This window comes from Sturnira hondurensis, unplaced genomic scaffold (genome assembly GCF_014824575.4).
Source record: "Sturnira hondurensis isolate 20B ecotype Veracruz unplaced genomic scaffold, ASM1482457v3 Scaffold0021143, whole genome shotgun sequence".
Classification (NCBI taxonomy): Eukaryota; Metazoa; Chordata; class Mammalia; order Chiroptera; family Phyllostomidae; genus Sturnira; species Sturnira hondurensis.
This window is the reverse complement of record NW_028093774.1, coordinates 21,657,626-21,678,743: the sequence shown is the minus strand read 5'-3', so window position 1 is coordinate 21,678,743 and position 21,118 is coordinate 21,657,626. Positions and strand designations below refer to the sequence as shown.

Here is a 21,118-nt window from a genome sequence, read left to right as displayed (position 1 = left end):
AATCTGACTGTGCAACTACTCTGCTTCAAATCCTTCAATTGCTTCACTTTCAAGATAGAGTCCAAGTTCCTAAGCACAGCAAACACAGTCCTTTACACCTGGCTTCACTCACCAATCTTTTCACCAGTCCCCATTCATACGCCAAACTCCAGCCATACTAAACTACAGTTCTCCAAACAACGCAGGCCCCTTTCAGAGCTTCGTATAGCTCTTCCTCTGCTTAGAAAGAACCTCTCCTATTTCCCTCTGGTTGAACTCTATTCATCTTTAAAGAGTCAGTTCAGGAGTCTCCAAGGAAGCTGGCGTTTTTTCCTGACAAGCCTCTCTGGCCTGGGTTAGGTCCTTCCATTTCATATGATTCCCATTAACACCTACTGCTTACTTCTGTAACTATACTCACCAAAACTTACAGCAAGTTTCTATTTCCTTAATGTCAGACTATATTTTTCTTTTCTTTTTTTAAAGATTTTTATTTATTTATTTATCTTTAGAGGGGAAGGAGAGGGAGAGAAACATCAATGTATGGTTGCCTTTCGTGCGTCCCCTGCTGGGAGTTGGCCTGCAGGGAACCTGCCTGCAACCCAGGCATGTGCCCTGACTGGGAATCGAACCTCGATCATCTGGTTTGCAGGCCCGTGCTCAATCCACTGAGCTACACCAGCCAGGGCTATATTTTTCTTTAAATAGTACCCTTGTATCCTAACACAGTGCCTATCATACACATGGCATACTATAAATCCAAAGAAACAAAAGATAAAATAGACTCCCCCCATCATATTAGATGATATTTACTAGGTAGGGTAAAAGGAGACATGTAAGACCAGAGAATCATTGGTGTCGGAACACACTGAACGTGTAGTAATAGGCCAACCTCTCTCTGACAAAGGAGGAACATTGACAACAACTTCCCTTAAAGAAAGACATCCAGCCTATGCCCCTGTTATGATGATTTCCCACTCATACTTTTAGGTCCTGCTTTCTTACTCAAGTTTCTATATTTGAGTACATGGATGTTTCCTCAAATGCATTAATTTAGAATTAATCATCACCTCTTTTTACAAAAATTATCACCCAAGGATTTGTTTTTATTGATTCTTAGGGAGGGAGGGAGGAGAGGGAGAGAGGAGAGAGGGGGCAAAGAGAGATAGAGGTGAGAGAGAGGGTGAGAAAGACAGAACATTAATCAGCTGCCTCCCATATGCACCCCAACTGAGGACTGAATCTGCCACCTAGCTGTGTGCCCTGACCCCCCAACCTGCATCACGCCCAACCTTTTGCTGTACGGGGCAATGCTCCAACCAAATGAGCAATCTGGCTAGGACAAATCATCATCTCTTACCTCCTATTCCTTAAGTCCTACCCCTTTGACTCGATCTGTATGGGTGAGTAAAAACTATTTGGGAACTTACTATGTGCTGAGCAATATCGTTAATGCTGGTGGGTACAGAAATCAATCAGGTAACTTGCCTTTAGGTGGTTCCCTCCCCTCATAAAAGGTTAATTTCTGCACAATAGAATGACTATAATAACAGCACTATACAGAGTACGGTCTGGCAGCACAGTCTAGGTTCAGGATACATTTACTATAGGGGATACTGCCTGAGTTAAGTTTTACAGGGAGAACAAAAAGCCACATGCAGTGGGGAGCAGGAGAGAAAAGATATTTCAGGGAGAGGCAACAGCACCAACAACAGCACAGATGCAGGAAATGGCACACGAGGCAGCCATGCGAGAAAAGGGGTGCAAACTAAGGTGGAAAGAGTAGGTGAGGCTCAGGTGCTGAGTCTATCCTGTAGACAACGGGAAGCCACTAAAGGTTAAAACACATTGGTGACATGGTCAGAGTTGCAGTACGATCAGGTTACTCTGGTGGCAGTATGGAAACCAAATTTGAGATGGAAAAGACTGTAGATGAGTTAGAAGGCTTTTAAAATAGTCTAGACAAGTCATGATGACAGACTGAACTAGGGCAGTGGTGGTGGTGCGGGAGAAAAAAGGGGGGCACTGAAGAAAAGTTTAGAAAATAAGAGTAGCAGTGAGAATTAAGTCAAATCCCAAGATGGTAAGGCTATCAACCGATAATTAGCTACACTGTTTGCTTCAGCAAACTCTTGCCAACTAACATATCTGGGCAATCAGTACCCCTCAAACAACAGTTTGCTTCAAGACCCTTTCCTTGTTGTGTCTACAAATCCTAAATCCTTTGTCACAAACTTTGCTCCCCCAACCAGTGCCCCACCTTGAAGGACTTGCCTGAACCACGTGAGTCCAGGTTATAAGACCCTAGAAACACCCTTTCCTAACTTTCCCTACCTACCAGACTCTGTCAGAGTGGCGCTCTGCCTTGCTGCAGTGGGGAAAGTCAACAGGAGGAACTGGTGACTGATTATGAAAGGTGAAAAAGAGGGAGAAATTCAAATACAACTTCTACATTTCAGGCCTCAGAAAACTGGACAGATGAGTTGAGCAAACTGAGTTGCTGAATTTGAGGAGCTTGATTACAGAGCTTCCGGGTGGAGATGGGTGTAAGCACGAAGTTCAAGGGAGAGGTCAGGGCCACATAGGGAGTCATTATGGGTAAAACTTTTCTTGTGATGATCTCTTATTATTTCTCTCTTTTTCTTAAGAGGAGTTAGGATACAGTACACAGAATTAAGCCCCACACACTGAAAAATAAACAGAGGTACACATGCCATATAATTAGTTAGTATGTGCTGTACTAATATACCCATGTCAGTAATTACCTTTTCGAAACATTTCCATTCTAGATAGTAAACAGCCACAGGCTAAGCCACTCTCCTGGGACCCGCCCTTTGACCTTCCACAATCCAACAACAGGTTACTACCTGGTTTAACAGAGCACTAAAGCCAGTGAATGTTTTGACTGGTAACAGTCCAAGTCAAATTCCAAAGTCTCATCCCTCTCAAGCATAGTTGTTGGCTTCCTTCAAGGTCCCCAGAAGGTTGGCCTGTCTTCATTGGCCCTCATCCAACCTCAAGTGGGCACAGAGAGGAACATACAATGGTACTCACCAGCCCTCGACCACGCCCACCATGGTCCTGAACGTTAGCCTCCATCATGACATGTTCCCCCAGTAGATCAAGAACAGAATTGTTGCGAAAGACTGAACCGAAAGACTGACACCAGCTCCCTAGTAGTCAAACAGACCAACTAGCTCTTCAGACTGGATTAAAAAAGCAAGACCCAACTACAGGCCTCCTACAATAACCCACTTACAACATAAAGACACAAAAAAGTAAAAAGTAAAAAAGCAGGGGAAAAACATGCCATATTAATAGTAGTCAAAAGAAAACTGGAGTGGCCATACATTCTCCTCTCCACAATTAATAGACTAAGTCAACAAAAAATCAGCAAGGATATAAACAGCAAGATCTGAAAAGTACTGACCAGTATTGGGAATAAAGTATAGCACTATCCTGCAATAAATCCAACACAGCCGGAGATTTCTCCTGGTATAAACAGTTCTCTGTTTTCACCTGAGCACAGCTGAAGGTGCAAGCTTCCGTTCAGGATCTACGCTGCGAGGAAAAGGCCTAGCACTAGCATCACAAGGCACACTCATACCGCGGGAGACGCGGAAACCCTGTGCCACAGAGACCCGCTGAACAGAGCAGTGAGAAATCTCAATTTAAATTTAATCATAGCACTTTTTAATTCTGACTTTTATTTTACTGTTCTCTGAATAAACATGGTTCAACACGAATATATACAATTTCACTGTATTCTTCATCCCATTTCTATCCCAGAATTTTATAGGGGAAGATACAAGAAAAAAGAATGCATTGATCATCTACCCGCTAAAAAAAATCATGACATTAAAGTGTAACATTTTAGTACGAGCATAAAATATTTCATTTTCGAATTTTCTTTCTTTGATTTGTACTATTTCTTGTCACATGCAACATGATTTCAAGGTTCAGAGTAAAGAAAAAAATCTTTTTATTTGATTGAATTAACTAAGTGAAAAAATGTAAGGAATTCTAGACCCAGCATGGCCAAAGAATTTAGAGGCAGGTCACGTACTCAGTCCTACTCAATCAGTAAATCCTAAGAATCCTGGACTAATTTGCCTACCAGAAAACAACTTATTATTTATTAAGTTGTACCACTGGCTCAGTTCTTCCACTTAGGCACTAAAACCAAATGAACAGCAAAATAGCACAGCTTCATCACCAACAGGGAAAAAATACAGTATGTCCTATACTTAACTACAGAACTAATAAAATTCATTTTAAAGCTTGACAGTACAATAAAAAAATGATTTCATTAAAAAAACTTCCCAGTTTTGTGATGCAAGTTAAGTTACAAACATTCATAGAAAGTTACAGAGGAAAAAAGGGTTTTTTAAATCTATTTGTCACAGAAAACACTCATTCAGCTCCTATATAAACCTAGGTGCTTTTTTATTAATAGGCTACATTATGTTAGGCTAGATCTGAATACTGTATTTCCTTCTTTCTGAAAACCTATGGCATTTTTGAATTTTAAAAAAATTTAAGAACAGAGGTTTCTAATTTTTTAATTTCTAAAACTAAAACTTATTTTGCTTTATCAACTGTCAGACCAAAGACTTAAAATCAATGATAAATTAAGTCTGAGATGGCCTAAAGATTGGGATTTGAGAAGAGAACACTGTCACAGTTTGAATGGTGAAGCTCTCCAGCCACACGCTGTTCACACTGTAGACCACGTGATCTCGACCAGGCCATTAAGTACGACCCGCTGGCCTCCCTTCAGATTCAGCAATGCCCCAAGACTGTGCACAAATCTGAATGTACCTTGTGTCTGTGTACCTTCTGGGGCCAGACTTCAACTTTCATCAGTCTCAAAGATTCTGTAACTAGAAAATGTAAGGCTCACTGATTTAAACAGCAGTCCAGGGTCCTTATCTATTATCTGACCTCACTTTTAGGGTTCTGCCTTACTAGTTTTTATCATCCCACTCATCTTGTCCATAAAATTCTTTGTTTTGTTTTGATATATGGCTTCTTTATTTACTCCTTAAAGATAATTTTGAAAAACCAGAGCTCCCTAAAACGAGGAAAGACACCGTCCAGTGAAAACTGTAGTCGAGGGCGGTTTCAAAAGCTGGACCTGTGTATTTCTTAAACATTTTGTTAAAAAAGCTATCTCTTTTGAGAACTTTCTTTCAATTACAAAACCAATTTGATCTTTTGATTAATTAATCATTTGTCTTTCAACTGAGAAAACAACTGGTTACCTGAATCTGTGATTCAGCCATACTTAACTTTACCTTTCAAGATACGTTAAGACTTATATAAAAATACATAATGTCCGTCACCCCTAATCCCACACAACACAGACAACTTCAAGAGTTAAATCTTTACTTAAAGAACAAAATAGTTTTACTCTGATATAGCTAGGACTGATTTAGCAAGGAACATCTTGATGAAAAAGGGCAGAACTGCTTAGAATGCTAGCTTACTTTTTACACTACTTTCCTTCTCTAAGCATCTGTCAAGTGTGGGATGAGAAAAAAGGTGCTGGAATCTGGAGAGGCAAACTAGAATAAAAATATATCCGAGTCCAAGAATGTTAAAAAGAGACAGACAGAAATTCACTGGAAAAAATTATAGAAGAATGTTAAAAACAGTTCTGCCCCCCTTTACTGACAAATAACTTCATGAATTATCTATACACATCATCTATCCAATTCTTTAACTCTCCAATCTACCTTTCGCTCACAACCCTCTCCCTATATACAAGCCACCATCAAAAGTCTTATATTTTAAAATATATCTTAAATTTCTACTGTTCTTCATCTCCGCCATCAGAATTGTGGCCCAAGACAACTTTGTCTCTCACCTAGGCTAGTATAAACCACCAACTACTATCAATTCCTCTACTGACCCCTCTGATGAACTGTACACACAACGTGGGCAGTATAATCTTTAAAACTGTAAAATAGATCATGGCACTGCATACCAATGCATCTTCAGATTAATCCAAACGCTCAGCACTCAGGGAGTCAGTGTTACAGCACAACAATTCACACGCCCACACACCGAGCAAGAAGCGCTTGGAACAATGCCACGAACAAGAGGGCTCAGTAAGGGGTGGCATTTTAAGGGAAAGCCCCAGTCTGCCTCTCTTTCTGGTGACTTTCTCCCCAGCTATGAGCCTTTCAGTTAACTACAAGCTCTTTCTCGCTTTGGACTGCTGTTTCCCTCTGTCTAAAACGCTTTTTTCTTAGACCCTTCAAGAACTTATGTGTCCCACCAATACTTCAAGTCTAAACCTAAATGTCATCTCATTGCTGAGGGCTTCTTTTTCCTCTTTTTAAATACCACTTTCCATAATTCTTTATTATACTACTCTTATTTCCTTCACAGTGTCTTATATTCTGTAATTACTTTTTTGTTTCATTGGTTAAATTCCTTGAACATCATCAAATGACTAAGCATCCATCCAACAAATTCTCTTAAATGGTAGGAAGCAATGGGTTCTGTTCTATCCAAAATACTCTTAACTAATGTAGGTACTAATCTCCTTTCACCATGAAGCTAAAATATTGGTCACGAATATAAATATGTCACAGCCTGTGCTATGATTCATTATACCTACACCCTTCCCTTAATTGTTAATTAAATATAACCCTGTGTCCAACTAAGTATTGTGCTACCTGCTGGAAGAAGAGGAGCCAGGATGAGAAAATAAAGGTCATTTCCTCCCTTAGGGTCTTGAATGATATAAACATAAGATGCAAAGATAAAAAAGGGGGCATTTCAAGTAGGGGATGGGATGGAATGAAGAGTCATGGTATGTATGCAAAAGTGTAATATTTCATCGAAACTAAGATACCATCTATTGCAACATGTATCATTATTTTATGTTCCACTAAGAAAGAAAAAAAATGCTGCCCAAATTAACTGTCAAATATCATCAATAGTAAGATGCCTCTCTATGAGAGATGCATTCCAGTTTCAAAGATGTTAAAGTCAGGAAAAGAGGGAGAGGAAAAGGGAGAGCAAGAGGAGGAAAAGAGGGGAGAGGGAGAGAAAAAAGGAAAAGAAAATGATCATTCTATTACTAACACAAAAGCAGTCTTCCAGGAACCTCAAGAACTCCCAATGACGCAGAATACTGGCTATTCAGTAAAGCTCATTAACAGAAAGGGGAGAAAAGGCTGCTGGAAAGAGTGGTCGGGGAGCAGCCCTTGCTTTCTTCTTGTCTCCATTTTGCCTTGTGTATCCTCACCTATCCCTTTATTTTTAGCTTTTCTAAATTGCCTTGTATGTCTCTTGTACACAGCACATAGCTGAGTCCTGCTCAGTAATCCAAATGGAAAATCTTGGGGTTTTTTTTAAGGCGAGTTAAATATAACAAGAGAAATCTTTTTAAATCTATACATTTCTAAACTCTTAATTGTCTTGTGCATAATGGGTCACAACTTCAGGGAGCAAGCATAACTGAAAAACCTTAATAGCAAATTTAAAATCTTAAATACAGTTAATAATAATAAAAACACTCCACTTCAAACATCACAAGCTATTTAATAGCTGAGCTTTAATAGTACAGCTTTAAATGCTTATATTAAAGAGAAGGTTAATAACTGGTGAGTTAAGCATCTATCTGAAGGAATCAAAAAAAGAAAACCCAAGGAAATTAGAATAAAATACTACTTACAGTAACAGTAGGCTAGATTATTCACCCAATTCTGTCACTGAAAACAACAAAAAGTAATGGAAAAACTTTATTTCAAAAAATATTAAAAACTTTGAAGAGCTGACAAGATGATAAAGACCAAAATCTATGAGAAAGAGAAATCAAAGAGATAAATGGCATAATTAAACTCTTTCTGCCCTGTAGACACACGTGCCTAACTCACAAAGTTGAGCTACAGTTTTAACAATTTCTTGTGAGCAAACAGAATTCAAAGTTTAAGACCCAGCCAACGAGGAAAATCTAATAGAGGACCCTTTCTCCATAAAGCTGGGACCTCCCCAAAAGCTTCATCCTCCAGAAAGGAGCAAACTGGAATTAAACCCAGTCTGTCCACTCCCGTATCTTATGCCCAAAGGGCTACAGGGAAATTTGCCTTCCTGTTGCAGAAGCAAACAAGGATTCCCAAGAGGCTGTAAAGACAGGCAGGCACACACACATTATCTGCAACCCAAATTCACCCTATTTGGGTGGTTTAATACCTCAAGGGATGAATTGAGCCACCAAACTAGTACCTTGAGGCATTAAGGTTGGGGAGGGGGGTGGCAGGGAACAAAGGTAAATCCTCTCAAAGCAATGCAGTTCCTTCTTGGACCTCAAAGAAAACCCACAAATATTACTTCCAAGGAAAATAATCAGTTCACAGTCAAAATCTCACAGGGTAAATGAAAGGAAATCTATACCTAGGGAAAGCATATGAAACCAGAAAATAAAAAATCAGATCCATTCAAAGGAACAACCACTAGGTAGCTAATTTATCAACAGCAACAATAAAAACCAAAAAAGAGTGAAATTATTTCTTCAAATGGCTAAATAAAATAACTGCCAACTGATAACTTTACAGCTAATGGAATACCTATCTATCAAGAATGAGGGTGATAAGGACACTTTCATGCCGAAAAACTAAAAAACAGTTTGCTACAGAAAATCTCATTAGAAACCCTGGCTGGTGTAGCTCAGTGGATTGAGTGGATCTCGAACCACACGATCACGGTTCAATTCCCAGTCAGGGCACATTCCTGGGTTGCAGGCCAGTTCCCAGCAGGGGGTGCACGAGAAGCAACCATACATTGATGTTTCTCTTCCTCTCTCCTTCCCTTCCCCTCTAAAGATAAATAAATAAAATATTTTTTAAAAAAGAAAATCTCATTAGAAAGAACTCTAAAGAAAACAATATTCTGGCCCTAACTGGTATCGCTTAGTGAAATGGGTGCTGGCCTGCGAACCAAAGGGTCACCAGTTTGATTCCCAGTCAGGGCACAGGCCTGGGTTGCAGGCCAGGCCCCCAGTGGGTCATAAGCAAGAGGCAACGATTAGTGTACCTAGCACGTTGATGTTTCTTTCCCTCTCTTCCCTTCTCTCTAAAAATAAATAAATTCAAAAAATTTTTAAAAGTAAATAATCTTCTGAAAGAAAGTAATTTAGATGGAAAAATCTGAAATCCCTAGAGGAATCAAGAGCACATAAAGTTGGAGTCCACATCAAATTCAAAGGCTCATTTTCAGCCACATTGACTAAAGAGTAGAAAAGCTAATTGACAGCAAGAGAGAAAGAATTAGATTCATCAAGGAAAGAGGGAGAAGAAAGGTCCCAGTAACATTATAAGCCCCTGGTTCCAACTATTCTTGAAATCTTGTTCTTGGAAACTGAGAGACAGCCCAGTGTCCTTGTAGTTTAGATTCTGTTTTTATTTAAAAAATGTAGACAGGAGAAGGGCCAGAAATTAATAAAATATAAAAATATAACCAAAAAAGTCAAAGTCAAGCATTTTTTTGATAACACTAAGAAAATACAATAAACCACTAGCAAGACTAATGCAAGGAAAAAAGACAGAAGGCACAGAAAATAATGGAAATATTAATTAGCAGAGATTTAAAAGATAACAAAAGAATGCTCTGAACAACTTTATGCCAAGTACTTTAAAAGCTCTGACAAAGCAAATGGATTCCTATAAAACAAAAGAAAAAAAAACTTTCTAAAAACTAACTTAATTAAAAACAGAAATCCTAAATAAAACCACACAGAAAGCTGAATACATACCTTCCTCAAAATACTAAGCCCACATGCCTCCCTCCAAAATACTAAGCCCAGACAGCTGAATGAAAGCTCAACCAAACTGTAAAGAAACAGGTCATTCTAGTCTTAGATAAATCCCTTCAAAGGTGTAAAGAAAGATTAGTTCCCAACTCATTTTTGAGGCTGGCATAATCTGGATACTAAGTCAGGGTAATATAAGGAATAAAAATTATAGGCCAGTACCATCCATGAACACAGACGCAAAAATCCTAAGTGAAATACTAATAAAGTACAGCTACACAGTACAAGAGAAGAGCATCATGACTAACCGGGATTCATTCCAGCCATGCAACAGTAATTCAACATTAGAAAGTCTACAAATTCACCACATTAACAACATAAGGGAAGATAACCATATGATCATCTTACAAATGGAGAAAAATCATCTGATAACCCTCAATATTTATTCTTCACACGTGCACACACACAAAATCTTAGCTAACTAGCAACAGAAATTCCTTTAATCTACAGAATATCTACCAAAAATTTATAGCGAACATTATTAATGGTGAAACATAGAAAGCATTTGCTTTTAAAATCAGGTGCAGCATAAGAATGCCCACTCTGAACACTCGTATTGAACACTGGACTGAAGTCCTCGCTAGCCTAGTAAGGCAAGAAAAAGAAGTGGTGTAAGCACTTGAAAGGAAGACATAATTTGCATTCATAATACTTTAATAATTTAGTAAGGTGGCTGAGCACAGATGTGCATGCCAAAAAAGCTTATAAGGGCAAAAATGGAAACAAAGAGGAAAAATATACTATTTACAATTGTAACAAGAAATACGATATTTAATAATTAAATCTAAGAGAAAACTTGAGAGATCTTACGGAGAAAAAGACACCTTACTGAAAGGTCTTTAAAAATATCCAAATAACTAGAAAGATATGTCATGTTTAAGGATACAAAGGCTCAATATGATAAAAAAGAATAACTTAAACACATGCGTAGATCAAAAGCTACAAAGATCTTGAAGTCACATACAAGACAGGTCCCATTTTTTAATAAAAGCTTTTGAGAGCTTATTTGGAAGTTCTAGCAGAAGAATGGTCCTCTGCTCTACCAGAGAAGGTGGCCCTCTTTGACCAAGTGCGCAGTGTTGGGAGGGACAACGTGGGGTGGTGAGGGAGGAGGGGACACTTGGCTAGCCAGCCAGATCAGGCAAATCAACCTTGGAGATCAATGGGGTAACTGATGTTGCAGCCAGATCTCCCTCACATCCAAATAACAGCTTCTGAATTTTTGCAAACTTGACTCAAATTATTCCTGTTCATAAATATTTTTGCATTTGGTATAAACTTCTTAGTCACTAACACAGGAATTTTATTTTAACCAAATTATAGTAATAGTTGATATGGCACTTTAGAATTCACAGCTTCAATGAACAAGTATGAGCAACATGAGCAGTATTCAGCTGAGGTCTAGTTGAATGTGATGTGGTCCCACTGGTTCAAAGGTCAACCAAACCCATTAGTTGACCAAAATGTAGCTTCTGATAACCTATCACTCCTGCAAGTGATTAAACACAGCCAACATTTTACATAACACAAGATTTGGTTCTTGGTAATTATCCGTGAACATTGACAGAACACCATCTCCTTAAAAGCCACCTAAAAATGTAAACGTCCATTCTGAATACAAATTGCTTTTACAAGAGGAAAAAAGACAAAACACATGCATAATACAATGACTGAACTGGGTTCTAAGGGTATTCTAGGGGACCTATGTGGAGTTCTCATACATATAATTCGTACATGTGAGGCCTATAAGCAGTTGCCCAGTTTGCTTTACAATAGTTCTGAACTTGACCAAACATACCATTTTTAGGTTTAACTTATTCAAATTTAGTTTTGGTTTATGACAGTTTTATGGTATCTTATAATAGTGCTTAAATTTGGCTTTATCTAAATGTCTGAATGCAGAATTAGAAATATTAGTCATGTTTTATTGGTTGCTAGATGATAATACTAATAGCTAACATTTACAGAGTGCTTACTCTGTGCCAGGCACTATGAAAAGTGCTTTTATGGAAAGTCTTAGTCTAGCCGCCAAGATGGAGGCATAGGTGGAAACACTGTGCCTTCTCCCACAACCAAGTTTGAATACAACAAAGGTTTGGAGAAACAAAGACACAACCAAAGGACAGAAAATTGAATTATACGGAAGTCCAACTACATCTAACCTTTCAACGGGGACGGTAAGAGGAGCAGAGCCAGCAGCAAGCAGGGTCGGGCAGGACAGGGCCCCCGACCCAGGCGCGCAGGCAGAGGGGAACCAGTTGGGGTGCGGGGCAGACCGCGGGCGCATATTTGCGCACAGTGAGACAGACCACTCAGGCCCCAGGGGGCGAGGGCTGACGGTGGTGGCACACTCGCGAGCAGTGGGACGAAACGCGTGGGCCTGGTGACGGCAGCAACTGCGGCACCGGTGAGGGCCGTGGCGGCAGGCGGCGGACAGGACGCCATAGTCCCTCTTTGACCCCGCCCCCACATACAGCGTCACAACCCAGCGACTTAGTTGCCCTGCGGCACTGGTGAGAGCCATTGTCCCTCTTTGACCCCGCCCCCACATACAGCGTCACAACCCAGCGACTTAGTTGCCCTTCAGCACCGGTGAGGGCCAGGGCGGCAGGTGGCAGACGGGACGCCAGAGTCGCTCTTTGACCCCGCAACCACATACAGCGTCACAACCCAGCGACTTAGCTGCCCTGCAAGACCAGTGAGAGCCATTGTCCCTCTTTGACCCCGCCCCCACCTACAACGTCACAACCCAGCGACTGAGTTGCCCTGTTCTAGTGAACACTTTAGGGCTCTGATCCTGCTATGGAACAGGCACGAACAACCCGAAAGATGGCACAAGAAAAACTCAAAGTCCCAGAGCCAATAACTCTAAGTGACCGAGAAATTGCCAGCCTCTCAGAAGCACAATTCAGGACACTATTTATCAGGATGCTCACAGAACTGGTTGATTATAGTCACAAATTAGAGGAACAAAGTTACAAATTAGAGGAACGTGTGAGGGCTGGACTGATTGAAATGAAGGGAGATGCACAGGAAACCAATAGCGATGGAAAGGAAACGGGGACACAAATCAATGGAGTGGACCAGAAGGAAGAACAAAACACCCCACCAGAAAGGAATGAAGAAATGAGAATTCAAAAAAATGAGGAGAGGCTTAGGAACCTCCAGGACATCTTTAAACGTTCCAACATCCGGATTATAGGGGTACCAGAAGGGGGAAAGAAACAGCCACGAGTGGAAAACTTATTTGAACAAATAATAAAGGAGAACTTCCCCAGTCTGGCAAAGGAAATAGACTTCCAGGAAATCCAGGAAGCTCAGAGAGTCCCAAAGAAGTTGGACCCAAGAAGGAACACACCAAGGCACATCATAATTACATTAGCCAAGACCAAAATGAAGGAGAGAATCCTAGAAGCAGCAAGGGATAAGGGGACAGTCACCTACAAAGGAGTACCCATCAGACTGTCAGCGGATTTCTCAAAAGAGACCTTACAGGCAAGAAGGGGCTGGAAAGAAGTATTCCAAGTCATGAAATCCAAAGACCTACAGCCAAGATTGCTTTATCCAGCAAAACTTTCATTTAGAATGGAAGGACAGATAAAGTGCTTCTCAGATAAGGTCAAGTTCAAGGAGTTCATCATCACCAAGCCCTTATTATATGAAATGCTAAAGGGACTTATATAAGAAAAAGAAGATGAAAAAGATGAACAGTGAAAGGACAGCAAACACACAGTTATTAACAACCACACCTAAAACAAAAGCAAACCAAGAAGACAGCTAGATCAGGAGTGGAACCATAGAAATGAAGAACACATGGAGGGTTAGAAACAGGGGGGTGGGCGGGGGAGAAGAGGGGAGAAGGCACAGAGAATAGCATAGATGGTAGGCAGAAAATAGATAGGGGGGAGGGCAAGAATAGTGGGGGAAATATAGAATCTAAAGAACTTGAGACACGTGGTTATAAACTAAGGGGGGGAGAATGGAGGGGGAGGGAGGGTGTGGGTGGAGGGGATTGAAGGGGGGGAATAGAACAACTGTAAATGGTATAATCAATAAAATATATTTAAAAAAAAAGAAAAGTGCTTTTATATATTAAATCATTAAATCTTCACAACAACCCTATCTGGTATATAATATTACTACTACCATTTTACAGATAGAAAAACTGAGGTACAGGAAAGTTTAGTAACTTTCCCAATGTCACACAAGGAAGTGGAGAAACTAAGGGAGCCACACCCAGGCAGTCTGTCTGCCCAAGACCCTTAGTCACTATGTTACACTTCTTTTCACAATATTTAAAATATACATAAAATTATTATGGATAAAAAACTCACTACTAAAAAATTATCAGTAAGAGTTAAACAGTATCAACACAACTTATCATAGGTTGAGTTGTCACAGCTATTGCAAAGTTTCATGGCCATGATTAAGAGTTTTGAAGTTGGACAGACCTGTCTCTGAATCTTGGTTGTGCCCTTTACAAGCTGTGTGACTTTGGACAAATTTCGTAACTTCACCAAGCCTCAGTTTCCTCATCTGTAAAATGAGAATAATAAACATCTCACAAAATTGTTGTTAGTAAAATAATTACTACTACATTACACTGATATGGTAACTCTCACCAAAATACAAGGACAAAATGAAAAGAGGGGGCTCTCAAGTTTCTCCATAAAACCGGACTTGACTATACCATAACAAAGATGACCACTGCAAGTCACTGCAGCAACTAAAATCCGCACACTAACACAGAACACCAATCTCCTCTAATTCAAAACAAGTAACTCCCCTAGAGAAAAGTCAAATGCCTAGAGGTAAATGACTGGATCCTTGAAATATAAAATAATGTATATACATAGAGAGACAAACAGGTAAGATACTGCTGTTTGTTCACAGGAACTCCCACAGATCCCACTCCTGCGTACCCTTTAAGACCAGTAGTATTCAAGGGGCCCAAACAGGAAGTGCTGTGTCCAGAAGCAGCAATTCCAGGCATTAGTAGAAAGTAATTTTTGTAAGAGAAAAACAGAAAGAAACAGACATGTCATCAAAGGAGGGTAGAACTACCATTATTGTTACCACCAAAGGGTGACTATGCCCATCATACCTGACATTTTACTAATCAAAACACCTTAAACTGTCACTATTGCTGTCTTTAGAGTCCCAATCAAGTAATTTAAAAATAAATAACCACATTTTTACCAATGCCTGCATTTACCAATAATATATACATTTACCAATATAGCTACTGGTGATTTCTTAGAAGAGGATGATTTTAACAATACACCATAAAAATTCTTTTTGAAAAGAAAAAGTAAGAGTAATATTTTGCAAAAATCCTGTAGAATAATTTTGGGGGGGTTTAAAATATATTTTATTGATTATACTATTACAGTTGTCCCATTTCCCCCCTCTTTATTCCCCTTTGCCCTGTATCCCACCACCCGCATTCCCCTCCCTTTGATTCACTGCCCGAGCTCAGTCCACTGAGCTACACCAGCCAGGGCTCCCCTCCCTTAGTTTATGTCCATGGTTCATACATAATAAGTTCTTTGGCTTCTACATTTCCTGTATTATTCTTAACCTCCCCCTGTCCATTTTGTACCTACCATTTATGTTTCTTATTCCTTGCAACATTTCCTCCATTCTGCCCCTCCACCTCCCAACTGATAACCCTCCATGTGATCTCCATTTCTGTAATTCTGTTCCTGTTCCAGTTGTTTGCTTAGTTTGTTTTTGTTTTTTTAGATTCGGTTGTTGATGGCTGTGAGTCTACTGTCATTTTACTGCTCATATTTTTTATCATATTCTTTTTCTTAGACAAGTCCCTTTAACATTCCATATAGTAAGAGCTCGGTGATGATGAACTCCTTCAAATTTACCTTATCTGGGAAGCACTTTATCTGCCCTTCCATTGTAAATGATAGTTTTGCTGGATAGAGCAATCTTGGATGTAGGTCCTTGCCTTTCTTTCATGACTTCAAATACTTCTTTACAACTGCTTCTTACCTGTAAGGTTTATTTTGAGAAATCAGCGGACAGTCTGATGGGAACTCCTTTGTAGGTAACTATATCCTTTTCTCTTGCTGCTTTTAAGATTCTCTCCTAATTTCTATTCTTGGATAATGTAATTATGATGTGCCTTGGTTGTGTGCTTCCTTAGGTTCAACTTCTTTGGGACTCTCTGGGCTTCCTGTACTTCCTGGAAGTCTATTTCCTTTGCCAGATTAGGGAAGTTCTCCATTATTTTTTCAAATAAGTTTTCAATTTCTTGCTCTTCCTCTTCTTCTTCTGGCACACCTCTGTTTCAGGCTTTGGAATGTTTAAAGATGTCCTGGAGGTTCCTAAGCCTCTCCTCGTTTTTTTGAATTCTTGTTTCTTCATTCTGTTCTGGTTGACTGTTTATTTCTTCCTCCTGGTCCACACCATTGATTTGAGTCCCAGTTTCCTTCCCATCACTGTTGGGTCCCTGTGCATTTTCCTTTACTTAACTTTTGATAGCCTTCCATTTTTCCTCTATTTTGTGACCATACTCAACCAATTCTGTGAGCATCCTGATTACCACTGTTTTGAATTCTCTATCTGATAGGCTGGCTATCTCTTCATCATTTAGTTGTATTTTTTTCTGGAGCTTTGATCTGTTCTTTCATTTGAGCCCCTTTTTTTTTTTTGGTCTCAGCACACCTATTATGTAAGCAAGGGGCAGAGCCTTAGGTATTTGCCAAGCACATGGGTTGCCCCACCCTGGTGAATACCTAAGGCTCTGTCCCTTACTGATGCTGTATGTGCAGGAGGGGTCCAGGAGGGAGCAATACTGCTTGCTCCGCTCTCAGCTGGCTTTCAGTCATTTCCTCCACTACCCAAAAGCAAAGTGGGCCCTCTGGTGCTGATTCCCAGGTAGGTGGGTTTATGTATGTTCTAGAACCCTGTGGGTCTCTCCAGCGAACTCTCCTGTGTGGCTGGGAGTTTCTCTGCTGCCACCTCAAACCCCACAGGTTTTTTCAGTTAGAGGGTTTGACCCTTTATCTTTCTACACTGGAACCCTGGGCTGCACTATCTGTCTCACTCCCCAGTTGTTCCTCCCAGTTACCTGCAAGCAAATGCGGGACTGCCCGGTCTTCCAGCCACTGCCTTGCCATGAGTCCTCTCTACCCCAGTTGCCTGTCTCCGCCCCTCCTACTGGTCTGGATAAATGTTTCTTCTTTAACTCCTTGGTTGTCAGACTTCCATACAGCTCAATTTTCTGGGAATTCTGGTTGTTTTTTGTTTTTAAACTTGTTGTTGTCCTTCTTTTGGTTGTGTGAGCAGGCACAGTGTATCTACAAATGCCTCCATCTTGGCCAGAAGTCTGGATAACTTTGTTAAATGGCTCATCAATATTATTATAAAGGTAAGTTTTTATGAATATCACCATCCCCATAATTGAAATGTTATTTTTCTACATAAAAATAATTATTAAAATGACTGTGTGTTCACTGTCACAGAGGGAGCTCAAAGATTTGATAGAGAACTTTCATTCTGCCCCCCAAATGTCCCCTTTTAACAAATAATTATAAAAATAGCCTGCAAATTTTTAAAATAAATATATAAAAGTATCTATCTGGATCAAAGACCATTTAATTTTTACAAAGTACTATTTCTTAGGAAAACTTATTAGTTATATAGGAAATATTTAACCAATCCTTAAAATACCTATTTTATAAATGTTTAAACTAGTAAATATGTGTTAAGCAAATAAGGACATGAGGTAGTGTATGTTACTAGGGCATAAATTCCTAACAAAAAACTTAGGTCCTTCTGCTTAGTGATTTGGGATTTTTGTATTTGATCAGTATTTCCATCCCTACTTAACTTGCTCTAAATGATGAGTATAATTTTTTTATCCAGCTTAATGAATGCTATAAATAACTAGTAAGGTCAAGTTGGTTCAGTCATAATTCAGCTATATGAAGATTTTAATTCAGCAATTTGGGTAAATTTTTATCTTTATATAATTCACAGAAAATCTGCACATACCAGCAACTTACATTTTACTTGCATTTTATCCCATTTGCTTTGTCATTCTCTTTCTGAACCACATAACAATGAGTTGCAGACACCACACCATTTTAGCTCTCACTATTTCTAGGTATTTTCCTAGGGACATGGACATTTGCTTATATAGCAACAGTATACCTAACCAAATCAGTACTGTATCAATGTTAAATTTTCTATTACATAACTATAGTCCATATTCAAATGTCACTAATTGTCTTTAAAATGTCCTTTAAAGTTACTGATTTTCCTGGTTCAGAATACAATCAGGATCATGCATTGCATGTGGTGGTAATGGCCCTTTGAAACCTATTGTCTGGAAAAGTTTCACACTCTATGTCTTTTCAGACTAATATTTTGAAAGAATACAGACCAGTTACTTTGTAGGCTATCCCTCAATTTAGGATAGTCTGATATTCTCTCGTGTTCAAACTCAGGCACAGTTTTTATAGGAATGTCACAAAGTAACGTTGGGTTCTTCTCACTGCATCACATCAGAAGGTACCAGATACTAGGAGGTTCTATTACCAGTGATTATTAATAATATTATTTAACAAGTGATTCAGTAAGACAGCCATTATAAATTATTACAGAGCAGATTATATTAGACCAATTCTCCTGGCAAGAAAAACTATAAAAACTGGATTAAATAAATAAATAAATAAGGCAAGCTAAAATACCAGAGAAAAAGGAAATGCAGACTTAAGCCTGACAGTCTCCACTAGTTTTTCTTTCTGAGGCAACTAGCTGCAGACTGGAGCTTTTGGCAGTCTCGCCGGGCTGCAAAGACAGAAATTAGAATCGGGGTCTTAGCAAGACAGGTAGGGTTTGAGGGGCTAAGATTCCAGAGAAAAGACAACCACAGAAAAGTGAGTCTGGACATCCTGTACTACTTTTGCCTTCATGGTATATACTGAATCCTAACTTGCCTGGGGGCAAGAGGCCAAAGCTAAGCAAAGTGACTATTTTAAAGCAAAAAAAAAAAAAAAGGTAAGCAGAACTTTTGGTAGCCTCCCAGTGCTGGAAAAAGAAAAATTACAGCTTAGGGCCTGCCAAGAAGAAAAGGCACTGGCAAGTGCCCCGGGATTCCATTTGATACCTCTGCAAGACAACACTCTCAGAGTAAGGGGAAACTGGATTTAAATCAGCCCTTAAGAAGCCTAAAACAAAGACTCAAGTCATCTTAAGACTGTACTGGATCAAGGTCATCTACTCCTACTTTTAACTACGACCAGAAGAAAATTAAATTCTCTAGAGAACAATATCATCATCAATACCCTCTATAATTTCTTATACACAATGTCTGATATTGATTATTTTAAATTACCAGGAATGCTATGAGACAGGACCAAATGATGAAAAGCCAAGAAAAAGCGCAAACAACAGAAAAAGACCAAAAGGAAATCCAGATATTGTGATTATCAGACAGAGACTTTAAAATAACTGTGATTAACATGTCCAGGAAAACAGATGACAAGATGAGAATTTTACCAGGGACCTGGAACCTATAAAAACAAATAAAAAATAATTAACTTGAAATTCTAGAATTAAAAACCACATAATACGAAATTAATAAACAGATGCTTACACTAGCAGATTGACTGGACATTAAACAAACTAGAAAACAGGTCAATAGAAATGATCCAGATGAAGGACAGGAAAAAAAAGATGGAAACTACAGAAAAGTGCATGAGACATATGGGATGCAGAGAAAGATCTAACAGAGATATCTAGAACCCCAGATGAAAGTTAGTGAAAGAGGCAGAGGCAGTATCAGAAGAAATACCCCAAATTTGACAAAAAACACCAAGCTACAGATGCAACGTGACTTTGCTACTCCTATCAAGAGGTGGAATCTATTTCTCTATCTCTTGAATTTGGGCTGGGCCATGGGAGTTGCTCTGGCCAACAGGGCATCAGAAATGAGACTAGAATCCTTGGATGGCATAGCTCAGTGGATTGAACGCGGGCCTGTGAACCACACGATCACGGTTCAATTCCCAGTCAGGGCACATGCATGGGTTGCAGGCCAGTTCCCAGCAGGGGACTCATGAGAGGCAACCATACATTGATATTTCTCTCTTTCTCTCCTTTCCTTCCTCTCTAAAGATAAGTGAATAAAATCTTTTAAAAAATTAAAAAAAAAAGAAATGAGACTAGAGGGATTTGTCCCTTCTTGATACTCTTAGAACTCAGCCACCAGGTGAACGAATCTATCCGCTGGAAATGCCACATAGAAAACAAATTCCCCACCCTACATTTTGGCAGAAACTTTGCCAGCCAACAAACATATGAGTGAGGTTATTGTATTTTGCCATGTATAATGCGCACTTTTTTGCCCAAATTTTTGAGGGAAAAATAAGGATGCACATTATACATAGGTATAAAGAATATATACCACAGGTATAAAAATCCCATGTGTAATGTGCACAAAACAGTGGGTGCAAAATACATATTTTATACCACCTGGCCATAGCCAAACCACTATCAGACCACAGAGATCAATACAGCCCAAGCCAAACTGCCAATTCATGTATTCATGAGCTATTAAGTGATTTATTTTAAGCCACTCACCTTTTTATGAAGCAAAAACTAGCTGACACAGAACTAATGTAGATAAGTAGATCAGTGGTTCTCAAACAAGGTTGACTTTGCTTCCCAGGATGTCAGCAATGTCTAGAGACATTTTTGGTTGTCACAAGTGGGTGGCTGCTCCTGGCATCTAGTGAGTGAGGCCAGGGATGCAACTAACACCCTACAAGTCCTTGTGACAAAAAACTGCCCAGCCCAAAATGTCAACAGTGCCAAGGGTGGGAAACTCTGAAGTACATGAAGCATGATAGAATGAGGCAGCCTTTAGAACAATCCTATCCAACAGAACTTTCTGCAACAATGAAAATATTCAATATCTGTAGCCACTAGCCACATTTGGCTAGTAAACACTTGAAATGTAGTTAATTAGACAGAGTAACTAGAGTTCTTATTTTATTCCATTTTAACTAATTTAAATTTAAATAGACACATACAGCTAGTGGCTTCCTCTAGAGCGCAGCTCTAAGATTTAGAGGCTAGAAATATCGAGAATAGTGAAGGTTAGGTTGGATTAACAGTGGTAACAATGCATTTTTATAAAGTTAAGGCCCAGTCACTTGCTGGGCCTTATAAATAATAATATAAATATTATTTATATTTACAAATAAATAATCCAAACACTCTTCTTTGTTTCAATACCTATAAAGTCTAAAGTGTACTATTCTTATAAAATACTAAACTGAAAATTTTTAA

The 21,118-nt window shown here is 39.3% G+C and overlaps 1 protein-coding gene across 7 annotated transcripts in view; it reads right to left on the bottom strand.

Annotated features, from left to right (window-relative positions):
- Positions 1-21,118, bottom strand: part of NUMB (NUMB endocytic adaptor protein) — a 144,175-nt gene that overhangs the window by 67,344 nt on the left and 55,713 nt on the right. For all 7 annotated transcript variants that reach the window (XM_037031661.1, XM_037031666.1, XM_037031664.1 and 4 more), the window contains exon 3: positions 14,254-14,338. The gene's annotated coding sequence lies outside the window, so the exon portion shown is untranslated. The remainder of the gene's footprint in view (positions 1-14,253; positions 14,339-21,118) is intronic.